General features: G+C 46.9%; 1 protein-coding gene across 3 annotated transcripts in view; it reads right to left on the bottom strand.

Moving 5' to 3' along the window:
- KCNH5 (potassium voltage-gated channel subfamily H member 5) overlaps positions 1-26,453 on the bottom strand; it is a 628,566-nt gene that overhangs the window by 461,640 nt on the left and 140,473 nt on the right. The window lies entirely within an intron of this gene.

Here is a 26,453-nt window from a genome sequence, read left to right as displayed (position 1 = left end):
TTACCATTATAGATTCGGATTGGAGGCTGCTCTATGCTTTTGCTACAACTGCTCTGCAAAACAAAATCTTATCGAAATGGAAAGAGATACCCAATTTCTTAACTATTCAATTAGCCAATTGTCAACTGGGTTTTTAAACCATGCAACATGTTAAGATGGGTGATCAGATATCCATAATCGGCTAATATGTGAGCATTACTTTCCAATTCTGTTGGCTGAGTGGAGAGCCCCAAAATAGCAATCAGAAGAACTAATTGGTGTCTCCAGCAGGAAGAAAGGCAAACAGATAAGGTATGGCGAGTCAGCGGTGATCGGCCAACTAAAAATGCACCAACCAGGATAGTAGCCTTTGTGCTGCACCTTGAGAGTCTGTTCTGTGCAGGTAAGCAAGAGATCTGCAGGTACAGTAAAAGCTTTGCCTGCAAACCAGTCAAGGGGTTTAGAGAAACACATTGGACAAATTGCTGGACTTTAGAGGACCACAACCACCAAGTCAAATATATTTGATTAAAGGTTTTCACAGAACTATTTTTAAAAACAAATATCAAAAACGACCACTGATTAATCGGAGATACTGGCTACCTGAACATTAAAAACGTAGGTCCGCAGCTGTTTTACTTTAGCGTACTTTGCGATTGAAAACTAGAGAAGGAAGTCAGATTGTTCTCTCATGAAGCATTCCTGGGCAAAACACACAAAAAAAACCGTGAAATCCAGCACTGCTCCTTCAGAACAAAGCAGACGGTCGTAGTACATATTGCATTATATACCATGACCCTTCTATCTACGTTTTAAACAAAAGCTGTGCTTACGCACTTTTTATGAGTTATGAAGGTCTCTTACGTATCACTGCACACCGCAAGGCATCACACGGAGAATAGTGGCCTCCAATAAGTGATGGATAAGGATCAAGGAGAGCGGTCTTTATGTTCTCACTAACTTGATATCGCAACCAATTCCCACCAGATGGTAATCTTATTAGTGAACGAAGCAAATTACAATCAGCTTTCAAGAATGACCCCAGAATCATACGATTGTTATACATCTCGTACATTAAGCTTGTAAAACCAAGATCGTGGCAAATGGTCTCCATTGCTTTAATCTGCGATGGAGCTGGACCCAGGAATAGCTCGAGTTTGTATGTGTTTTTCAGCTCAACCAATCTCCCAACCCCAGGATTCCAACAGAAATGTTGTAAGCCCAACAAGTTTTGCGGACCAACTAAATATGTAAATTATTCTTTTATTGGAGATCATATGGGCCGGACGATAGCTCGGGGGCAACACGTTTGTCTTGGAAGCAAGGCACTATAGAGCCGCACATGTTCGAATTTCTGGCCCACGCTTAGACTGGTCTCCGTTATTAAGTGCATTTCAAAAGATGAATTACTTGAGACTTGTTTAGATATATAATAAGCCTGAATTCGGAACATAATAGGCTGTAGTGGATAGCTAGTGTTGCAGGCCATTTGATGGTAGTTCCAGAAAAATGTGTGGTAAATCAGAATCTGGGGATGGACAAGATGGAATTTTGGTTAACAGCTTTCTTTAGTTGAACACCAAGAACCTAGGCTAGGTCTGTGTTTCTCGGCCCTACTCTTCTCTTAAAGAAAAGGAGTCTAAAAGAGGGGCTCGTCAAGATGTCCTACAAAGAATCCAACTCCACCATCCAGAAACCTATACTAGCCAGATTCATGTCCCTACCACTATAAACAAAAACAAGAACCTTGCTTAATCAAAAAGGTACCGTAAGGATCTTCTGCCCAAAGGATAGAATGGTGGCTGGTTTCTGACCCCACCGTCAATGTCTCTGCATCAAAAAAAGCACCAGCAAATGTCTCTTCCATCTACACCTCCTGTGGTTGCTTATCTGTCTTTGGCCAATCTCTTTCTCCATGAATGGGTGGGGACTTTTGTTTACTCTTGAATAGTCTTCCAACCTTGAGAACCCCTGGTTCCTAAGTCCACACCAGAGGCTTAGTCAGGATTGTCTAACAAGTGGAACCTGAGGCTAATGGAGTTGGGCCCACCACAGTGACTAACATCTGTAAATGGCCACACCACGATGCAGAGTGGGCAGTTATAGACTTTGGGTGGGCCTTGCCTGCTCGGGCCTTACCTTGTCTAGACCTCTGGTCCACACCAGGTCCTCTCCTTGGGTTACCCTCCAGGGAACTTTGTGGCATTTTCTCCACTCAGCTGCTTCTTGGTTTTTACCCCAAACCTGGGGTCTCAGGTTTCACACCCAGCTTGGGTGTTTAGTTTCTTTCACCCCGTCTTGAGGTTGTATCTCTTGCCTTGCCTTGGGGGTCTGGGTTGCTCAGACCCCACTTTGGGGGTCTGGTTTGGCCTTTCCACCCTTCACACAGCTCCCTGAAGTGGCTGCCTACCTCTGGCTCCGCAGTGGTCCTCCAGATAGGAGTTTATGTAGGTGGACGAGTCTCCGTTCCAGCTTCTTGGCGTTCCCCTTGCTGCTATCTCCCTACGGAGCTTTGGCATCAGTGCCTCATCACGTCACTCAGTGGCTGCCTGTGCTTTCTCCACAGCTGGAGACCCTCTGGGACGGGGGCTTCTGCAGTCCATATCTGGGCCGGCGCTCCATGGGCTTGCCCACGTGTGCTTGATTCTGCCACACCTCCAAGGAGGATGTCTTTCCTCCCATGCTGCTCTGCAAGCGCCTCTTCTCTCTCGGTCCACTGACGAATGGTCGCTTTTCTTCCACACAACGAGGTGGGGGCTTACCACCCATTCTCCGCTCCGAGATGAACACAGCGGATGAAAAGAGTCAGAAACAGAACAGCCACTGGTGTTGAAGTGGTAAAACATTATACAAGTTAACTATGATCTATTTCTAAAAGCGATTACAAAAGGCTGTACCTATGGATTCCAGTACAAAAGGCTGCTCCATTCCACAAGTGCAGCATTTTGTCCTTTTGTAATAGGACGTCTCGGGGGGGGGGGGGCTCTCCCCCAGAACTCTACCACTGAGTGGCCAGCTCTGCCCCCTCTATCCCCGCTTGCACCCATTCCCCACTTACCTCTGCAGGTTCAGGCTTCAGCCTTCCGCACCCATCTCCAGTCTAGATGCTATGTATCCGGAAGCCTGACGAACAGCATGCATCGCTTGTGTGCGACCTTTTGTGCCCTGAGGCTGCTGTATCTAGAAAGCAAATGAGTTAACTCCCATGTAAGCAACACAACTGAGATTCCAATGACAAGGGAGAACAATGCATCTCTCCATTTAGGGATTACCTGTCCTCAAAGAGGGTAGTGGGGTCACCTCCAGTGTGATCCTGCTTGCTCCATCTTCTAGGGGGCATTCAGCTTAGCAGGCTCCCCTCCCTAGTCACAAAGGGGGTGTCTCCCTCTTTAACAGTTGTTTGTTAGCAACTGCCAAGACATTTCAAAGTCCAGGCGGTAGAAATAGGGATTCTGACTGCAATAAGGCACAAAATCGGCTCAATGGTTTTTAATCAGATTTCTACCTCATGGACAATCTATTAATATTCATAAAGTGTTCAATAACAGGGCTGAAGATGGACTGACAACAGAAGATTCAAGATATGCCCTTTACAGAAAATGCCCTCTTTGCCATGTGAAGAATGAGGCTGGCAGCCGAAAGGCAACAGAGCCTGACCCCAAGCATATGGAGTATGCCAGACTTATCACCATTAAACGAGAGGTTATTAGCAGACAATTCCCTTTTAGCAGTGACTGCACTACCAATTAGGTACTTCCCCTGGTCAAAAAGGTACCAGCAAGGAAGAGGCAGTGGACACCAATCTGCACCAGTGAGAAACCCCCTCAGAAGCAGTAAGGTGTCCTCATGCTCCCCCCCACGTCACAAGACCAAAGTGGGAGCAAGTATTTGAGACATTAATGGGCCTCGTTCGAAGTATAGCAGTCCGGAAATAAGGGTGCCGGTAGCAAAGTGCCAGCACCCTTTCCAGACCGCCACACTACGAGAATACCAGTATCCCACAGCAGGCCTGACCTGCCTGGAAACAAGGCCCCTACCGGCATGCCTCTCACTGAAGCACCGGCACAGTTAGCAACGGTGCCAGTGATTTAGTGCATTCCCATGAAGACCTTTGGGACTCCATTGGTATTTACTGTTCCGCCGCCACTTGTGAGATACCTGTGGCTCAGAGATATCAGGCGGCAGAATCGTTGTTACAGGGTTGGTGGCAACCCGCCGACAGAACCGGCGGGTTACCGCCAACCTCATAATGAGGCAGATTGTCGTGAAAACATCACTACAATCAGGTATTGAAAACTGTCAGGAATGGATAAAGAATCAGGTTGTCATTCTGTCAGCGACAGGCCTTACCTTTGATGACTTGAGAGGCTTTGAGTCGAAGAGGTAAAGCTAGTCTCCCCAGGTAGCGATGCCACCGTGTGGCTACCCAGAGAGGGCAAGTCTCAAGTATTTAGGAAAACCCCCAATTTAGGAGAAAAAAAAACTCCAGAGGAAGTGGATCAGAAAAAGGAAGCTCTTCCAGAGCCAAAGCAGCAATGATAGGTGAAAGTCCAAAACAAAACTGAAGGAATACTGTGGTGTGTAATGAGAACTGAAGGAAGCAGAGAGAAGGACTGGATCAAGGGAAGCAAGCAAGAACGAATGGGAAAGCGGAGAAGCGGGACCAGGGCTGGTGTTCTGAAATTTGAGCATAGCAAGAAGCAAAAAGGACAGTAACTAGCGTTGTGGCAATCACAGGAAACAAGCAGATTGCGGTGCATTGGTTACCATCTTGTTGCCATTCTTGTAGTGCAAGCTGGTGCTGAATGCACTGTGCCATCTTGACGCTCCTGCGTCATGGCGTTACACTGTGTGGAACGTCAAAGCCATCATGGTATGGGCCAACCTCCTGCATACCGTCGCCATAGCAACATACACCTGTAATTGCCAGGCCGCTGCGTGGCAGTGAATGGCCGTAACATATCCAAACCCACTATCCCACCTGGAAATTCTTCCCACAACACCTGCAACCACTGACTCAGGAGGTCAACATTTTAGTGGAGAAGAAAGCAGTGGAAAAAGTATCAAAATCTCAAAGGAAAAGGCATTTACTCGAGGTACTTCCTCGCTCAAAGGAACGATTCGCAACAATTGAGACGTATTCTTTGCCCCCGAGTGGCAAACAAAAGGGGCAAAGAAGGAATTTAGGATGCAGATCTTTCCGTTGCACAAGAAAGGCAATTGCCTCAGTGAATAAGACCTTCAGGATGCTGATCTTACATCAGATCTTCCTGGTGCTGCAGAAAATAGATTGCCTGTACGAATAATACCTCCAGGATTCTGGCCTTACTTCAGGTCTTCCAGGTGCGTAAGACAGACAACCACCTCTGCGCATATGGCTTTCAAGATGCTGACCTTACATCACATCTTCCCAGTATTCCAGAAAGGGGACTGCCTCTGTGCAGAGGCCCTACAGGATGCTGACCTTACATCACATCTTCCCAGTATTCCAGAAAGGGGACTGCCTCTGTGCAGAAGCCCTACAGGATGCACGCCTTACATTAGATCTTCTTGGTGCTCTTGAAAGGAAATTGTCTTTGCGCATAAGACCTCCAGGATCATGGTTTTACATCCTTTCTTCCTAGTGCTCCAGAACGGAGATTGGCTCTCTGCATAAAACTGCCAGGATTCTGGCCTTACATCAGATCTTCTCCAGTGCTCCAGAAAGGAAATTGGCTTTGTGCATAAGCCCTCCAGAATGCTGGCCTTGCATCAGTTCTTCTCGGTGCTCCAGAACGGCGATTGGCTCTGCACATAAGACCTCGAGGAGACTGGCCTTACCTTTGAACGTCCGGTATACCATGAAGGAATTTCTGGCCCCTACCTCATATCTTGCCGGGTACTTCAGAAAGGAAATTGCCTCTATGCATAAGACCCCAAAGGATGCTGGCCTTACATCAGATCTTCCCGGTCCATAGAAAAGCGATTGGCTAATAAAACCCATTACACCAGAAAAGAGGCAGGTGATGTGCTTAGTCCTCCCAGATCTGGTTCTCTATGTGAATCTGCAAAAGTGTTTTTCATCTTCCACAAAGAATTCATACTTTGGAGCAATGCTGAACAATACTGAAGCAAGAGTGTCTCCTTCAGAGAAGATACTTTCCTGAACTGCCAAGAAAGCCAAAGCTCTGCAGAAATTAATCCAACAACAGCGAGAAAAGGTCTTTCCTTCCGAGATCCACGACATCTTGCATCTTTATTGACCCCCAAAACAGGAATTCACTTGACATCTCTGCTGAAATGCCTGGAAGACTAGTGGTCTCAAAATGAAGACTCCTGGAAGGAAACACTGACCCTGATGGAAACAGTCAAAAACACATGACGCTGGTAGTGCAAGAGGTCAAACATGACCAAAAGGCCTCCTTCCCAATCTACGACTCCAGCAGTCCATTGTGACAGGCACAGCTCTGGAGGGGTAGGGCTCCCAAATGGGAACAATATCAACACAAGGTATTTTGCCTTCCTTCTACAGAGACATCCCTGTACACGACCATGTTGGGGCTGAGGGCTATTCAGCTGCACCATAAAGTGATCATCCATCCATCACAGTGAACTCCTTGCTGGTGCAGATGGACAGCACAGCCACAACCCTGTACAACAGGGTGGAACTCAGTTGAGACCTCCCTCAAAAAGCACAAATAGGGTATTGTCGTGCATGTAGTTAGTATAGGTTACCCCCAGGCTGTCAAGTTTGTCGAAGAGTGGCTTAGTAAAGATATTATACATTGTGGGGGAGACACATGAACCTTGAGGGACACCACAAGTGATGTTTATTGGGTCCGCTGCGGCTAAAGGGGAGAACACTTAACGTACGGTTGGCCAGGAAGGATTGTACCCAGGCTATAGCTTCACTTGAGAAATGGGCGGCAGACGATAGGTGGTTGCATAACACTGCATGATCCACTGGGTCAAAAGCCGCCGATAGGTCAAGGAGGAGGAGCATAGCTGTTTTACCTTTGTCCTTCAACTCGTCGATTTGTGTCTTGAGGTCAATTAAGGCTGTTTCAGTACCATGTAGTGGCCTGAATCCAGATTGTCTAGATCCTAGTAGTTGGTTTGACTCCAGGCAGTTTTGAATCTGGAGGTAGGCTACTCTGTCAATGATTTTAAGGAGGAATGAGACTGTGGTGATAGGTCTATAATTAGTGGGGATGGCTGGGTCAAGGGTCTGTTTTTTGAGAAGAGGCAGTACCCAAGATTCTTTGAGGTTAGTTGGTACCGTATTAGAGTTAAAGGAGGCGTTGATTAATTTAGAGATGAAGGGTGTTAAGTCTCTAGCTGTGTCCCTTATAACTTGTGCAGGGCAACTGTCGCCTTGGCAGTTCGATGGTTTTAGGGATAATATAACCTTTTCAGTTTCCAGTATGGATATGTTAGTAAACCTGAATAGTTTGCAGTTACTTTGTGTAGTTGTATTTAGTGCATCTATCAGGGGGGAGTTATGTATTCCCGTGGAGGTCATGGAAGCTTTTTTCTTTGCAATTTTTGATTGTAAGGTTATGATTTTATTTGCTAGGGCATTTTAGATGCTGGTGCACCATAGTTTGTCCTTAGGGACATTATCTGTGGGGGCAATTGGGTTTTCCATTTCTCGGAGAATGGAGAAGAGTTCTTTGGAATTAGACTTAGCTTTACTGATTCTCTCATTAAAAGAGTCATTTTTAGTTTGGATAATTCCCTTCTTGTATTTTTTGGCAAAGTTGGCAAGTATAGTTTTATTCTCAGCTGACGGTGTGTGCCTGGAGTTTGCGTTTTTTCTATACGTAGTTCTTTGAGGTGAGGGTAAACCATGAGTTGAGGTGAGATTCTCGTTTACTTTTGTGAAGTTTGATAGGGGCTATCATATCCAAGGCTTTGGTCAGAGTTGTTGAATGTCTCTACTAGCGTGTTCGGGTCAGAGTTATCAGTGCTAGCGGTGAGAGCTGGAAGGAGTAGTGGGAATAGTTTTTCAACAGTGATTTCTTTTTAACTTCTCGTTGACATCGGAAGTACTATTTCAGTATTGTTCAGTTTGGGAGGCTCTGTGGTGGCTGAGAAGCATATAAGGTGGTGGTCAGTCCAGGGTTGTGGTAAGATATTCTAAATGGTAATGTCGCAGTTACAGTTGTCTATTCAGTCTTTGGTGCGTCCTTTTATGTGTGTGGGGGCTAAGACTTTTTGGGTAAGACCATGATCGGTTAAGATTGATTGGATAGAATGGGCCTGTTTGTCCTCAACATCATTGAATCCCAGGTTAAAGTCAACTAGTAATAGGAGCGGGGTGGAGTCTTTGATGCGGTTAGTGAGGAGGCTGCATAGATCTTCCTCGAAGTTACCTAGTGAGCCTGGTGGTCTGTACACTAGGAGAACAGTTAGTGTACTATTGTTGGAGATGGGTATTTTGGCAGAGAGAAGTTTGCAAGATGTAATTGCTGGCGGTGGGGTGAGTCTTACCGCTAGCTTTGTTTTGGCAATGATGGCCAGGCCACCTCCTCTGGAGTTAGGCCGGTCAACTCTTAGTATATTGTAATCGTCTGGTATGGCAATCATGAGTGCAGGACCTGCGGCGTCGTGGAGCCAGGTCTCAGAGACAGCAAGAAGATCTAGGTTATCCATAGCAAGTATGTCGGCAATTTCCGTGTTGTGTGCTATGAGGGACCTCGCATTGATCAGGGCTCCTGATAAGGTAGGAGTTGTGATTGTATTATGGAGGAGGCTAAGACCGGGGAGGTTTGGACTCTTGTTTGTGGTGCGGGCCGATTTGTGGTTTAGGATACTTTACAGACACTAAGGCGAGAGGGTTAGGGTAAGTGGAATTTGGAGTTGATGTGAGGCCTGATAAACTGGTTCTTTTGTTTTTGGAGGTCATAGAGTCGAGGCAGCCTTGCTCTAAGTCGTGAGTTTCTCTCATGCACGTTGCACGGTGTAGAGTTGGTGGGGGCCATTATTATAGTGATGGTTAGAATGGTCAAAGCTAGGGACCAGAATGTGTGTAAGAGGCTAGTCTTCGTAGTGCGCATGTTGGTCAAGAATAGCAGGATGGCACCTGATTTTGACAGGCCCGGTAGGGATTAAGATGCGGATATGCTACCGCGAGGGCACCTAGATTTGACTAACCTATTCAGGACTAGAATGCATAGAAGTTACAACAGGGCATCTAGATTTGACTATCCTATTGGCGACTCAAAAACACATACATGCTACAACAGGGCATCTAGATTTGACACTCCTAATCAATGCTAATACATGCAAGCTACAACAGGGCATCTAGATTTGACACTCCTAATCAAGGCTGATACATGCAGGCTACAGCTAGATTTGAGTATCCTATTGGTGACTAAGAAGACATACATGCTACAACAAGGCATCTAAGTTTGTCAATCCTGTTAGTGTGCAAGGTGTAAATGTGTAGCATTAATCAGTTGTGTTTGGAGGTTTCATTAGTGACAATGATGCGTTACAACGAGGGCACCCGAGTTTAACAGTGCTTGTAGTGGCTTGAGTGCATACGTGCAGTCAGTAGCAGACTGTATGGTTAATACAAATGTGATAAATTAGCATGGAGAATATATGTAAAATATGTAAATGAATATATAGGATAAAAAGATCTTGTACATTTAGTACAGGGTGAGGTGTCAACTAGGGGGCAGAAAGTGCAGTTACCGCTGACTGGTTATTTGGTATAATTCTAGCAGTGAAGATCTAAATGCGGTTTTAGTATCGAAACACAGAGGGCAAATGCAGCTACGTCACGTTCTAGTATAGTTCCGGCGGGGGGAGGCTGGATGCAGTCACATTGAATGGCTCTGAATACAGGCGCCGCAGGCTAGCGTTCTGGTGCAATCCTGACTAGAAAAGGCTAGAATGCAGTTACACTGGATGGGGCAAAGTTCTGTTCAGTTTAGGCAGGCTATGGCAGTAAACATGTACCGAGCAGTGTAGGTCAATCTGGCAATGTATCAAGAGGTAACAGGCAGCATGATGGGAGGCCAATCAAAGATCCTGTTTGCAGCAAGGGGTGCAGGGGTCCATAATCATGAGGTATTCATTTGGGTCTCACCGTGTAGCGGTTGGTAGAGGCAGTCGTCCAGTGATCAGCGTTGCAATTTGAAAGAGGGCAGGGTGCATGAGGGCAGCGCTGACGGACCTTAAGCAGCAGGCAGCAGCGCAGCACGCTCGGTCAGCTCAGTCAGCTGGCCTTCTTCCACGGCCTTACTCCACAGGCCAGCTGACGCCTGCTGGCTATTGGTCCCCGGGTGGATGGGTGGCTAGGCCAATCAGCTTGGTGAGGCGTGCCTGGTCCTGTTGTGTCGAGGTCAGGCGAAGTGTTGGTCTACGGCGGCGGCCATCTTAGGATCGGGTCATATCACAGATTTCATTCCGTGCATCGAGTGAAAGCGGGATTTGGTGTGCAGGCGGGTTGCAGGAGACCCTTCCGAGTGGATGGATGGTAGATACTATGTCCACATTTTTTGTGTTCCTTTTGTAAAATGTTCTGCAGCAACACACACACACATGGTTTGGTACTTCAGCCAATGACCTTTTAAATTTTACTATTTCTTTTCTGTATGTGTGTAATAGAAGGTTGCTATGTGCAGAATTGTTGCTATTATGTTCTAAAACTGTTGCATTTTGTAAGTGGCTCTCACTTCCAAAATACTTTTTCTGAATACAGTCAATTTCTTCTTGTAAATATTTGGGTGTACCATGCAGAAGAGTGGTATTTAAATTCCCTAATTCTGAAGCTGGACTTTTTGCATAGTATATTTTATACACTAAATTTCTTACATTGGAATGATGTATTGATATCCTTTTGATATCATGGAAGGTACTTTTGCAAATAGGCCCAGAAATGCAAGCAAATGAATGTCCTTTTAGTCCTGTGTCTTTCCGCACTGGACAAATATCCATATTTTGCAGCACTTTCATTTTACTTTTGTCTTTACCTTTTACATATTGAATGAGGAACTGGCGAAAAGATTTGAAAGCTTTGTTTGGAATGGCACACATTGATGTGCACGGCCATTTGTATACTGGACGGTCTGGTTCTGCTGAATCGAGAGGTAATTCTGAGTTTTCAGGAGATAGATTTGTAAGCAGTGTTTCTTGTTCCATGATGGTAGTATTGATTTTCTCATACCCTCGTCCACTGCTATGGATGGCAATTGTGTTTGATTTTGTTTGTATGCTTCTTCATTAAAATATGGCTCTGTGGTTGTTGTGTGACTCCATTCACCTCCACAAACATTTAAGAAATTGTTTTTGTTCACATTCGGTTTATTGCCGAGTTTCTTTTGTAGTTTGGTACTTAGTTTTGTTAGTGCTTTCATCCTATTTAACACTAATATTAACAACTTCCTTTTGAGAAGGATTGCACTGTCCACGAGATCTTGTAGGATTAACTTTCTACGGTAGGTTTTAAGGGGTGAGGAAGATTTCTGTCCTCTTCTTAGTAGATTCTGAGACGAAACATTTTTGCTAAAATACTTTTTTTACTATGGGTTCTTCTTACACCATCAGGATTATTAGGAACATTGTTAGCTGTACTGGTAGCCATTTTATTGACCACATTTTTGTGTTTTGTGACACTTTTTGATGGAGTCTCGGTAGTTGAGACTTCCTTTATTTTGTTAACCAACTGCATTAGCTGGTTTGTACCAACATTCTCTACAAACTCTACAACAGGTGGATGCTTACATTGGGCACCTTTATTTTTATTTGCTCTACTTCTGCGTTTCTTTCTACGGAGTTGCTTTTTGGTAGGCATTCTTTGGTGTCTGTTGAAAAAAAGGTATACTTTGGTCTGTTGTCCAATGTATGTGTGCAGTGTGCATATGTGCATGAGCCTGATGGGGAAGCACTTTGTTATGGTGTGTCAACGTGCAGTGAACGCTTGCAATGATTTGGTAAGGCTATTTTACTGTTTGTATACTACTACAATGTGCTTCAGATGACAGTACAACGTGGCCTATTTGTGACGAGAACCATTATCAATAACCAAAATGCCATAAACTTGCTACAGCAACTTCTTTTCACAATCTAACCTTCTAAGGATTACGTATGTTATTGGAGTACCAAATACATGGATTTGTCAGCTATTCTGCCTGTTATTCTTTGTTTAATAAATTAATATTTGTAGGTAGAATGGTTTAGAAATCAATGCTTGCTTTGGTGCCCAAAATAAACAAATAACCCTTGCAGCCTGTTTGAGGAGTAGTTACAATATAAAGGTTGTACTGTACTTACCTTTTTTTGCAAGATGACCAGGTATCTTTGGATATGTCGTCTGCACTGCAGCAGTGATAATACTGCACACATTAATTGTGCTTCTTTCGTCAGAGCATTCAACTTTCATATTTCAACCCAGTGCACGTGTACATTTCACTTCACTCTGTGCAGTCTTTGCATGGTACTCGCAAGTCCTTCAAAATAGCTAAAACTTTTAAGGGTATGGAAATGCCTTGTTCTTCACAAGGTGTACTATGCATAGGAGAGAGGTTTATAAGCGATAGGGCATAGTACTAGATGGGGAAACATTTTGTACTTGTAAATTAACAGCACAATACTGAAAAATCGGGAGACCCTCAGAAGGAAATGTCACCACCGCAATCGGGAGCGATTACTATTCTCATACGATCACATTGCAAGTAGCATTACTGTAGGCTGTACAGAGTACACAACTCCGACATTTTCACATACAAAATTGAGTTCTGCCCTAAATAGGCATACTTGCAACATATGTACAGGTTATGCAGAAGACGGTAAGCAGCAGTGCGGTTTGTGAATGACAAATTGGACACCTTGCACTTAAAAGGGGGAGCGTTGTTATGTGTTCCCTTTGCACATTTAGCGGCATTATTTTGTCTAAATTAAATCATAAGGGTTCCACATGTTCTCTGATTAAAATATACATACCTGTATTCTATACTTCTGCATGTGCACATGCATGGAGCTGTATGTAGAAAATCGCAATACTTGCACAGTAGCTTGTGAAGTAGGTGCTTTGCAATGATATGCGACTTCCATTCAGAATCATTGACTGCAATTTTGAAGTGCGCAATGTTGATGACGGAGTTAAAATTAGCAATGTTCAATGTGATTGGTGGATGATTGTGTGACTGCTTAGTTGTGTCCAATGAGGGACTCGCTTTGGTACCGCTGTAGAAAGGGTGGAAGGACTGGGTAAGAGTTACGTGCCGCACGTAGGCAACGCTTGTCCGCTGCTAGGGAATGTCACATACGGGTTTCTACAGCAAATACTGCATGGCAAGGCGACTGTAGGCATCAGCCAATCAGATGTTCACATTACTCTTTTGTGTCGAAAGACGGTGCGCACACTGAAGATGGCAGAGGTGGAGAGGGTCAGGGTTTTGCTGGTTGGAGACATTTTTGTGCAAGGCTTACAACACTATGCAGAGAGTAGGCATGTGGCACACCATTTCGATGTGAGAGGAGTGGAGGCGGTGTGGAGCGCTGACACTGATGCGAATGCTGTGGCAATTCTGCAAGTTTGTACAGACATGCGTACAATGACCACTCCTCATGTGGTAATTTTGCACTTCGGTGCTTGCAATCTGGGATACGTGAGTTCACATACTTTGTTGTCAGATTTGGCACAGTTGGTTGAAGCACTCATGACCATCTTTCCAATGACGAAAGTCATTTTTTCTGCTTTACTCCATAGAGTACAATGGAACAACAATTCTGTTTTCTGTCCAGATCAAAGCATCGGGAGGTGTATCATCAATCGCGGCATGCGTGCATTCATGCTACGAGTTGGTATGTTTTTTGCAGCCACGATAACATTGCTCCAAGCAATGTGGATTACTTTGAAGGAGATTGTGTAGCGCCATCTTCTTTGGGAAATGCGATGTCCTTTTGGAACGTAAGGCTTGCTTTAGAGAAGGTTCTGTAATGTTTGCAGGAGTAAAGCAAGGACAGAAAATACAAAAAAATACATAAAATACCAGATGTCTGTGCGGTATCTGGCCAAAAATTTTAAAAAATTGCTCTTTTCAGAGCCTACCTTAAAAGGGAAAAAGGGAAATAGTACTTTAATGTACCAGCGTCATGCTCTGATCCTGTACATGTCCGCGAACATGGCGGTACTTTGCAGCCAGCACATATGACCAACGGGGATTCAGGGGCGGAGACGCATGTAAATGAGAATGAGCGGAGCTAGGGATTGGTCCATAAAGTTCAGTAGGTGTGTTCTGACCGACGTACTTTAGTAAGACCGTCTTCTCCCGCACAGGAGACCACACAGCCATGGCTTTCCATGCTCGAAAACAGATTATCTGGATTTTGGGAGACTCATGGATACACTGGTTAAAGGTGCATGCAGAAAGCTGCAGTTTATCTGCAGATCTCGGATTTCCTCATGTGGAAGTGCACTGGCATGGCGTGCGTGGCATGAGATGGCTGGATGTGGTACCTCTCTGTGTTACTTTACTGACAGAGCGTCCTCCATATATACTGATCATTCATTGCGGAGGAAACAGTTGAGGTCATGTATCTGGAATTTCTTTGCAATTTGCAATGAAGGAAGGACTCGCAAAGCTCATGGACATGTTTCCAAATTGTCAAATACTTTTTTCCCGTATTGCACAAAGACAAATATGGCTGTATTCTTCTGCGTTTGGTCTACAAATGGAGAAAGCGAGACGCAATGTGAATAAGGGTGTGTGTGCCTTTTTAAGAGATGTTGGCATGTCCTCTTTCCACAATGAAAACATTTTGTTGCGCAGCACTTTAATTTTCCGCAGAGATGGAGTCCACCTTACATATGCTGGCAATCAGATTTTTCTTCGCAATGTACAAAAAGCATTGCAACCTCTTTTGCAATCACACTAACCTACCTGACAATCCGTTTTCACCAATCCACAGTTTTTGACCCACACAACACACCACCGAAAGGCTCTTTTCAGAGCTGCCACTTACTCCCAGCGTACACTTCATTGTGTTTGCTCCGCTTGCCCCCGCCCTTTTTCCCCCTACGACTGTCCGGAAACTTTTTCAGAACTCCGCAGGGGTCTACGACCGTCACTTCATAGTTCTATTGTTATACTGAGAAAGGCGGCTCTGTAAAGAGCCTTTTCTGTAATTTTTGTTGTTTTTACGTTTATTGCTTAACAGCACACGGCACACTAGGAGAAGAGGCCAAAGGAGGGCAAGGAAGCGACACCAGCCACGGGGATAAGAATGTGCAAGTGAACAGAGAAAGATATAGGGTGAGCTTTACTTAGGTAAGGAGCAGTTCTTCTGGTGCTCTGTGACTGCAGCCTCAAAAGCACTTCGAAAACTCTGCCCCCTGCAGAGTACTGCATCACAATACGTCCACACTACTGTCACCTTTGAAAGGTAAGGTTCCACAGCATTGCGAATGGCTTGTGAGGCAGCTGGAGGGAGACGCTCCCCCACAGGAGTGTCTCTTGTGGTGAGAGGATCGGACACGGAGGATGCTGTGGAGGTGCTCAATCGACTACGCTCTTCACATGGCACCACCTTGCGAATGTCCGCAGTGTGGAACGAAGTGAGGTGTCGCTTCATGGTTGTCGTACCAAAACTGTACGCACCAAACCTCCCGCGACTCAGCACCACCTCGCACTTGTTAACACTTCACCAGGTTCGCACGTGCTTTTGGTACGTTCCAATAAACGGAAAACAACCGCCACACCCATGACTCCCGCCGAGTGCGGACTTCCTCCACTTCATTCTCTTCCTCCTCTTCTTCCTCGCTCTCTACATCCTCACCCATATCTCTCTCTGCAGGCCCTTGGGGAGGTGGTGGTGGTGGGTTTGGGGGTGGTGCAGAGGCTAATGACCAACAGCAGCCATGGAAGCCATACCGATTAGTTTCCTTTTGCTCACTACATCAGTAAAGGCAGTACACCTCAATCTGCTATAGCTACAAGGGCAATGAAGATGTGCTCGGGGGTGTGGTCATTAGTAGGGATGCAGGGGTGTGCCTCATGACCGTCTTCATCCCTGCAAAGCAGTACAAAAATTTTACACAGCAAGTCCTGAGGTCAGCTATTGTCTGGGATATGTGAAATTACATTTTTACCCTCTACAATACTTTGCCTTTGTGTCTACAAGTTCTTTTGTACTGTTGGGGAAGCACACCAACCACGCAAATTAGTCCCCACGCTCAGCGTGGGTGCGGTCACACGATGACGTCCTCAACACATCCGCGCCAGTAATAGAAGACCCCTGGACAGCAAATGCAGAGTATCAAACGTGAGCATGCGCAAAAGTGTCCTACGGACAGTGTCCGGGTTCTCAAAGTAATTCAAAGTGCAACACAAGTGAGACGGACCGTTAAGGACAGGCGCGATGTTCGCTATACTTACGTTTGTACTGCGCATGTGCACGCTGTACGGACAGTTCCAGTGTCCTTAGTACAACTCCATTTTGTTTGCCTACGGACTTGCCGGCCACCGCGTCTATTCTATGGACAGCACCATTTTGGCTGCGCCCGATATGGACAGCTATACTGTCCTTCACACACTCCCATTTTGCTCATTTACACCCATTCCGGATATCTGGTGTGTTCTAACAACATGTATCATCTCGTTTCCAAGCGGTACGGTGAGGTCTAATATCCTTTGGACACCCCTTTGCTTATGTACGCACAATTTCAACAGAAGATGCAGTCAAACATCAAATCCATCTCACTTGACATTACTAAGGGTAGGTGTACTGCCTTTACAGCACCCACATGCCATTCCTTGCGGATAGGTCGCACAGGCGCGCTGTTCGCGAACTTTTTATGTCTTTTAAAAAAAATAAATAAACACAAACTCTTTCTCTACAACTACTGTACAAAAACATTGAAAACACGCACAAGCACACATCATTCTAAAGAAATAGCGGGGGAAGCGGACACTGAAACAAATATGGGGGAATTAGGTTTCAACACGGGCTGGTTGTGAGGAGAAGATTTGTGAGGGGAAGAAGGGATGGATATTTCCTCAAAACGTCTATTTTCCTCTTGAGGGTTTGGGGATGGGTCACTAGGGAATGGAGAAGCAGGGCAGGTGCAGGTGGGGCAATGGTAACAAACTTTTCCTCTCACAAAGTCCTCCACAAATTCCCGTAAACTTTTAAAATTCTCGTTCAATATGTAAATTTTCTGCTCTATCCTTTTTATCCTGTCTTCTTCTGTCTCTTTTGTGGCCCTTTCCCCTTTTCTTTTCTGGTCTGTTGAAAAAAAAATATGTAGGTTAAATGCCTATAAAATACTGGTAATTATTTTGCATATGCAGAGCAATGTCTACCATTATTGTCGCTGTCTTCAGACATTTCCCCGTGCGGGAAATACTCCTCCAGCCACTCCAAAGTACTAGCCATTTCTGAGTCAAAACAACAGAAAGAAATTATTTCTGCACAACATACCAAAAAAACCACACCCATATAAAAAAAATGACCTGCACTCACTCTTTTGCTGTAATCTCCCTTCGTCCAACTGCGTCCGTCCATTATTGTTCCAGGCTGCCAAGCTTCTGTGAAGTGATTACGCTGGAGGCATTTTTTATTTATTTATTTTTTAAAATGGTACCATCCACTTCTTTCTACATGGTTATTAAATGTGTTGTTTTCTTTTCCCATCTTCAGGTTTCCATATTTACTTATTACTACTTCTAATATCTTTATGTCCTTCTACTTTGCACACTTTTTGTGCAAGGCAATAGTACATTTTCAGCTACCCCCCGCTTCTTTGGGTAATGTTGATCCTGTCCGCAAACAGGTGCTCAGTCCGTCCCTTTCCAATATCAATAGGGAAGGGGGTTCTGTATGTTCTATGTTAAATGTATGTCAAGTACGTACATTATACTACATATCTCTCAAATTAACATGATTACAGTGTATATTCTGTACAAGAACTTCATTGCCACAATGTCATGCTTAAGTTCCACCGTCTAAAAACCTGTACAATTCACTACAAAAAAAACTTTGTTGAGGGGACTATTATGGTTAAGTTGCCCTAACAAAAACCTGCACACTTCACTAAAAAAATACTTTCCACCTCCCCTTTATGCTTCCAATTAAAACCGAAAAACCCCTGAAATTCGACAGTTATGGTAAACTAAGCCCCCAACCCGCCAACCACCCCTGTGCACTGCTAACACTAACACCCAGACCATGAAAGATGTCATCTCAAATGTCAATGATGACATCAATGACGACATCACTTGTTTAGCCCCTTTCTTTTCCTTCCCTGCCATACTTATATATGTACATTCAGTAAAAAATGTCACTAAAGGAATGTTATACTTCACAGTGCAACCCAAAACCACTGCACTTTCCCCCATTATGGTAAGCTAAGCAACCATAACTCGCACCATCTACATGCATTGCTAAGACTAACACCCAGGACATCAAAGATGACATCACAAATATCATTGATGACATAACTGCACAGGTGGCCGGCGGTTTAGTAAGCCCATAATTACCTGCAGCTGGCTCGAGGTGCGAATGCACATAGAACTACACGCTGGCCCACATACTGCTGGGAAATGTAGTACCAAGCTCATTTCTTACAAGTAATGCGCCATTTATTGCTCCAAACCCAATTCCTGACAAATACTCTCCCTAAAGTGACGTGAAGTGTACCCAAAATCCTTCACGCGTCGAGGTCCAATCGGTTCTTTTTCATCTTCCATGAGGGAGCCTTCAATGCTTGAGTGAGTACAGAAGAGAGAAGGTGCAAGATGTCTAGATTCCTTCTACTCCAAGAGGGGAGGAAATGTGGGTGCATGTTAATCTAAGCAGATATAATCATCAGAAATACGATTACAGCGAGTAATGCAGGTCTTCTGATGCTTGTGAAACTGCTTAGAATCACATGCTGTACATAGAATAGCGAGCAGTGCCAGGTGATGGTGGTGGAATGTGTGAGGGAACAGTAGCAAAGAGATGTGTTAGCACCGCTTGTCCCACCGGAGAATCAGGCAGTCTGTGTCTAAGCAGTAGTGTTGGGTGAAAGTAGGAACAGAACTCCAGGCTGCTGCTTTGCAAATGGAGTCTAAAGGAACATTTGCAATGAACGCTACGGATAGACCCTGTGGCCTGAGTCGAGTGAGCTCTAGACGTAAAGGGTAGATCTCTCTTGGCAACAGAGCAACACAGTGTGATCCAATTAACAATGCATTTGGAAATAGCCGATTTAGAGACAGGGTCCATTTCTCTACCAGCTGCCACAGAGTCAAGGAATTGGTTTTTCTTTCTCAGTGGTTTAGTCTTTTCAAGGTAGTACATTACTGCCCTCCTCACATCTAGTGTATGGAGGCTTCTTTCTGCCAAGTTAGTGGGGTTTGGAAAGAAAGTGGGAAATTATAGGTTACTCACCGTAGTGACTAATGTACTCTTAGTCCATAGTCCCCTTTCCTCCATACTGTGTGGGCGTCCCTTCCAGGGGACGGGAGACGGAACCTTTTTCACCAGAACAAACCTTCTTCCCCTTTAAATTTTGAGGCACAGGGGCGCGGCCCAGGGAGAATGCGCTGCCCTGACTCCGCCCTCCGGCACCACACCTCAGGCCCCATTGACGCGTCGATAATAGATTTGACATTGCCTAATGACACCAGTGTTATTAGGGGGGAGGTTGGTGGGACGTATGGAGGAAAGGGGACTATGGACTAAGAGTACGTTAGTCACTACAGTGAGTAACTGATAATTACTCTTACATCCTGTCCCCTTTCCTCCATATTGTATGGGCGATTACAACTGATTGTAGCCCCAGGGTGGAGGAGTCCCTCCTTAAGCAAATAGGTTCCTGAGAACTGCCTGTCCGAAAGCTTCATCCGATCTAGAGCCGGCATCCAAACAGTAATGCTTGCAGAGAGCCGAGGTAGAGGCCTGGTAGGGAGAATTCTCATTCTATGGCTAATTTCCCTTACCTAGTGAGTCCCTCAGCAGCTTTGCTGGATTTCTCGAGTTTATTTTTTCCCACTTGGTAAGAGTATGAGCTTTTCCCCCACTCTTACCTGTGTTTTGCCATGTGTATTTCATCTGTTATTGTGATTGTAGACTCTTGAGTACACCACTAGACCCTCTTTTGTGTGTTACACAGCACCTTCAGTGCAGTGACACAGGGTTGTCATTTTGCCTTGCCACCAACGCCATTTCTGGGGTTGACTACTGTCCCCCAGAAAAGGGTAAAGTTGCCAGTAACTTTACATAGTCATTTAACCACAGATCCAGTGCACCCCATCTTCTATGGAGTATTGGATAGGGCTAATTCTCAGCCCTTTTTATCTCTACCTCTTGGAGCATTGTTTCAATCCCTTCACATTAAGACTTTGCTGGTGGCAGTGGTATCTACCCCAATTTTCCTACTGTGATATTACATAACGTGGTATTGTTTTAGGCTATTTAACTAGCCTCGAACTTTAAACCCGCTAGCCCAAATACTTTTTTTTTCGGCTCTGGTTGGGTTTAATCACCATTTCTTTTTGTTAACATCCTTCTTAGGTCTTTCTTTGCGCGACAAACCAGGTTTGCCTCCTTTGTTCGCCGACCTTTGGCGGGCTTCGGACAAGAAGCCCTCCTTTGGCGTCAGGGTGTCTAGGTGGGGAATGTGAGGGCGTGGTGTGTTCACCCCCTGCACAGGGTCTCCTTGGAGACCCAAGTCGCACTTTGTGTTGATTGGCTGAGGTGGTTGCCCGGGCTGGACAACCCCCCTGCTGAGTGATTGACAGCCAGGCTGTGTGAATGGGGAATTTTGGCATAAAAGGCAGGACTCTTGAGCTAGAAGGCAGAGTCGCCTCTGGAACTACAAGGAACCAAAGAGAAGCAGGGAAGAAGATGGCTGCTGCAACCCAGAGTCCCGGTGAAGCCCTGCTGCAGTCCTGAGCTATCTACCCCTTCGACCTCTAAGAAGATCCAGTCTGGAGTCTTCTTCCCTTGAGTCTGGTGGTATCAACCAGCTTGTCTTTTCTTCAGTCAGAATCCTCTCCTGGGTCGAAATCAGTGCTATGCTGTAGTGGTCCGGATAGCCATCATAAGAGCCCTCTCCTGATTTAAAGGAGCGCACATTTTATTCATCGTTGTCCTTTTCGCTGCTGCTGGCCTCATCCCTGGGTAGTGCAGATCGCTCCAGACGTCCTTGTCCCTACAACTGAAGCCGCAGGAACCGTGAGTCTGCAGGAACTACCAGGAACAACTGCCGTAGCACCAGCAATTGTGCAACGGAATAAGGTACTGTGCACACTTGGTCATTCTCTCCGCCTGACCAGCCGGAATCGGAGTGACCCCTTTTCCTCCACGAAGATTGGTTCTTCCTTCCCTCCTTCTTACAACTTTTCCTTCCATTTGACAATCTTTACGAACTCTTGGCATCTCGAATCTCAAACTGTTCAACGTGTGATCCGCGGCAACTGAGTATCTGCTCCATTGACACTGGCGCAGGCCGATTGACTTTAATCTGTATCTTTGAACAAGTCCTTGCCTTGAAAAAGTATTGCCTATGATTTTTATTCACTTTTCCCTCGTTTGAAATTCTTAAGTACAAAGTGGGCCTCATTACGACCCAGGCGTTAAGGGTTAACGCCGTCGTTAACCCTTAACGCCTGATTCTGATTTTAACGGCTGCTTTTAGCAGCCGTTAAAATCCATGGCGCTAACCTGCCATGATGCTAATTACGCCACCGTAATTTACGGTGGCGTAATTAGCGCCTTCCCCACTCCCATTATGCCCTATGGGGCAAAAATGGGAATGGGGAAGGGAAAATGGGAAATGGGGATTTACCGCCCCACTCACCTTGGAATGGGGCGGTAAATCCGCCATCCACCATGGTGTAAACGTAGTTTACACCATGCTGGTAAAGATGGCGCAATTAGCGCCTGGGTCGTAATGACCCCCAGTGTGTTTTCACCGGTCTGTCAAATCTTAATGTACTTGCCTTGAATTTACTGAAGCAAGTGGAATTGGTTGTGTGTGGTGTATTTTACGTGTGGTTTTGAATTTATACAAGTGTTGTGTTTTATAACAGATGGTTTAAAAATAAATGTACTTCTATTTTTTACCTGAAACCTTGAATCAGTGTTTGCTTGAGTCACAGTAATTGTGGTCCCTTTGTGTAATCTCTACTACTGCTCATTTACTCTTGAAGTAAGCCTGGCTGCTCCCACTGCTACCACTTTAACAGTGTAGTACAGGCTTGTGCCAAAGGTGAACTTGTATTACCACTTGTAGTCTTAATTGTGTGTAGTGGTCCCTAAGGGCACTGCACAGGATTCTGCCTAACAAGGCCCAAGTGGCCGCCCTGCTTATGACTTGCCAAGGGACATGGCGCTGGAATGCGCTGACCATTGCCTTGGCCCTGACTATGTGGGCATGCATGTTGGCCGGGAGCGGCTTGTGCTGGCCCTCGTATGCTTCCTTAACGGCAGAGACCATCCAGCGGGATATGGATGCCTTGGAGGCCCGATAGCCTGGCCTCGAGCCTCCGAAGCTGACAGAGCGTCCGACTTGCGGAAGCCCTTGGTCCTGTCCAAGTAGAATTTTAGGGCACGCCTGACATCCAGGCAGTGAAGCAGTCTGTGCTTCATTCTTGGGATCAGGAAAGAACGTAGGGAGGACTATTTCATCGTTCAAGTGAAATGCAGATGGAACCTTGGGCGGAAATGCTGGGTGCGTCTGCATGACTACCTGGTCCTTGTGAAAGGTGGTATATGGTTCAGAGGTGACCAGCACCTGGATCTCGCTGACTCTGCGAGCCGAGGTAAGACCGACTAGTAAGGCCGTCTTGATGGTGACCAGCCTAATGTCCACGGACGCCATTGGCTCAAATGGTTTGTGTGCCAAGGCGCCCAAGACTATGTTAAGGTCCTGCACAGGGTGCAGTCTCTTGATGGGCAGGTAGAGCCTAGCGAGACCAGTTAGATGTTTCATGACTATAGGGTTGGAGGAGGAAAAGATGCCTTCCTCCGAGTTCCTGTAAGCCCCGAATGCTGAAAGGTATGTTCAGCAGGTGTCCACCTGTATGCCCGAATGAGCGCGGTGCGCCGAAAAGGAGAGCATGTCGTCCAAACTTCAGGCGAAGGGGTTGATTACCTTGGCATCTGCCCAGTGGCAGAATCTGGTCCAATTGCTTTTGTACTGGGCCCTGGTAGCCTTGCTCCTGGTGCCCTGTATGATCTCCAGATTGGCCTGTGAAAGGCTAAGGTGCCAAAGCGTTACCTGCTCAGGTACCACGCTGTGAGGGCTAGTTTCCCTGGCACGAGGAGGATGATTCTGCCCCCCTGCTGCACCAGATGTGCTGGGCCCATCGGAAGGTATATGGGGGGGGGGCACCTCCAAGAGGCTGAGTAGTTCCGAAAACCATGGTCTGGCCGGCCACCATGGAGCTATCAGAATGATGAGGAGTCAGTGAGACTCGATCTTGCAAATTACCCTGTGGATCAGGGGGGTAGGCGGAAAGGCATAGGCTTTCATGCGGGTCCATTGGAGGTGAAATGCATCGTCCAGAGAGCCGGGGCCCTGACCCTGCCAGGATGCGTCCTGGGGACACTTCTTGTTGTGCCAGGTGGAAAAGAGATCCACTTGGGGGTGACCCCACTTGTTGAAGATCTCCTGAATAACAAGGTAATTTAGCTGCCACTCGTAATTGTCCGCTCCCAGGCTGCTGAGCCTGTCCGCCTCCAGGTTAGATTCCCCCGGGAGGTGGACCGGCGAGGTAAATTTCATTTTCCAAGACCCATTCCCACATGCTGATCGCCAGTCTGCAAAGAGGAGGGGGATCTGGGGCCTCCCTGCTTGTTGACATAGTACATGCTGGTCGAGTTGTCTGTCTGGATGAGGACAACTTTGCCCTTGAGAAGTGGTAGGAATGCTCTGAGCGCTAGCCAGATGGCATTCAGCTCTAGCCAATTGATGTGGTATTCCTGCTCCTGTCGAGTCCAGGTGCCGTGGACCGATAGATCATCCAGTGTGGCTTCCCAGCCCTCGAGCGAGGAGTCTGTGGTGATGGTGGCCTGCAGAGAGGGCGGGCAAAAGGGCTTGCCCATCCGTAGGCTGCAGTCCATGGACCACCAAGTCAGGTCCGGGTGGAGCGATGGAGGAACGTTGATCATCTCGGATTGGGAACCCCGCTCCTAATTCCATGAGGCTGCGAAGTGCAGCTGAATCCTTCTCATCCTTAGTCTCGTGTGCGGCACGGCTAACAGGACCGCCGCCAGTAGACCCAGGAGATGTTGGTACCACCATGCCGAGGTCCTCTCTCTGCTGAGGAAGTTGGAGGTGGCCCTCTTGATGGACAAGATCTTGTCTTCCAATGAGAAAACCCTCTCAGAGCACATGTCCCAAATGAGTCCCAGGAATGTCAGCGAAAAGCCCAGGTCATGCAGTGTGTTCATAAGGGCATGGGAAGAGTGGTGAACCGCTTCCGGAGATGTAGCCCTGATGAGCCAGTCATTGAGGTATGGGTAGATGTGGAGGCCCTGCGCTCTGAGGGCCGCTACAGTGTTCATGAGTCTGGTAAAGACCCTGGGTGCCGAGTTGAGGCCAAACTGAAGGGCTTTGTATTGGAAATTGTAGCCAATGAACCTGAACCGTAGGAAAGAACAATGGGGCTGCCAAATCGGGAAGTGTAGGTACGAGTCCTTCAGGTCCACCGCTGACACCCAGTCTCCCCTGTCCAATGTTTCCGCTATAAAAGCTGGCGTAACCATCTTGAATTTTTGCAGGGGTAAGGCGAGTTTAAGGGTGCAAAGGTCCAGCACAACTCCCAGGCCGCCTGGTTCTTCTTCTGAATGGCGAAAATCCTGGAGTAGAAGCCGAAGGCTCGCTGGGAGGCTGGAACTTCCTCCACTGCCTAGCTCTCTACGAGCGACTGGATCTCTGCCAAAAGAGTTGCTGTCCCAACCTGTGGGAGTGGAGGGGAGGAGGGAGGAGAGGCTGGGATAGGAAGGCGGTACCCCGTGGATACTACGGAGAGGATCCAGGGGTCTGTAAAATTCTGGCACCAGAATTGTGCATGGAGAGCAAGCCTGCCCCCCAAATAGACACGTGGACCCGAAGAGGTGTGTCATGCCTTCTTTCCCTCGGAGGCTGAAGAGGAGGAATGGAAAAAGCCCTTACTCTTCCCCCCAACCCTTTTTGTTGTTTGCGCCGGTTCTGAGGCGGCGAGTGGTCTGGCTGCCTGGATCTGCATTCCTGAAAGCCACGGAACCCTACATATGTACGACCCTTCTCCGAGCACTGCGGAGATTGGGTGTACGATTTGGGCGTGGTCTTTGTAAGAATGGATAAAGACTTTGCCATTTGTGAGCTGTTCTTTTTGTCCAGCTCTTCGTCCATAGAGGAGTGGACCCCTCTCGAACGGTAGATATAGAATTCGCTCCTGGACATCTGGGTTGAATTTTGTTGCCCGGAGCCAGGCTGTTCTCATGTCCGTGGCGATGCAGAAGGTACAGCCTGAGGTATCTATATGCGCCACTGTGGATTCCATGAGGTTATGTGCCATGGACTTGGCTTCCACTAGCCCCGCCTTGAAGCAAGATTGGCATTGGGTGGGGAGTTCCGGGAGGAAGTCCGCAATTTCCCACCATAACCGTTGGTTGGCGGAAGCCAGCATGGCATCTCCGTTGGCCTGATGCAGGTGCAAGGAGGCGTTGGAGTAGATCTTCTTGCCGTACGCCTCCAAGATATTCTCTTCCTTGCCTAGCAGCGCTGCAGAGAAGGCGGCTGAGGACGATAGGCTTGGGGTATATTGATGCCACAGTGATTACCGAGGAGTGTGGCTGAGGAAGGGTCGAGAACAAGAGTGTATCCCCCTCCATCTGCCGGTACTTGGCGTCCAGGCATTGATTGACTGGCTGGATCGAGTGGGGCTTGAGCCAACCCTTTTTGGCCAGGGAGACTACATCAGTTTGCAGTGGAATCCCAGTGTTGGCAGAGGGGCGTTTTGTGAGGACTTCAGTCAGAACCCCCACTGCCAGCTGTTCAACCTCGGGCTGGGGGGGGGGGGGAGGAGGGGTAGAAGGTGCTGTAGGTTGCGGCGGAGGTTGCAGAGTTGGCTGTGGAGCCGGAGGAGACAGATGCACCGGGGCCTGATGGAGGAGTCTGTGGTGCTGTTAGCATGGCGGGGAGGACTTCCCTGACTGCGTCTTTGATAACCCCCATCTGAGAAGACTTCATGAGGCTGAAAAGTACCTCCTCACTGGCCAAAGAGGTGGCAGGCGGTACCGACAGGGTAGCCGGGGGCTGCTGGGGCCGCTGCATACCCTGTCCATATGGACGCAAAGGACAATTGCCCTGCGCAAATGAAGGGTAGACTGTAGGCCACGTACCTGGTTGAAGCCAGTCCCACCTCGACACACGTTCTTTGCCAAATTTGTGGGATGGCGTCGGACGGGTGGCCCTTTCTTGCACAGCAGCCATTTTGTCGAGCTGCCTGCCGTGTGTCTGCAACGTGTTGCTCAGCCCGCTGGACTCTTGCGTGTGGATCACA

Source organism: Ambystoma mexicanum, chromosome 14 (genome assembly GCF_040938575.1).
Source record: "Ambystoma mexicanum isolate Mex_15411 chromosome 14, UKY_AmexF1_1, whole genome shotgun sequence".
NCBI lineage: Eukaryota > Metazoa > Chordata > Amphibia > Caudata > Ambystomatidae > Ambystoma > Ambystoma mexicanum.
This window is presented reverse-complemented; position numbering and strand designations above follow the sequence as displayed.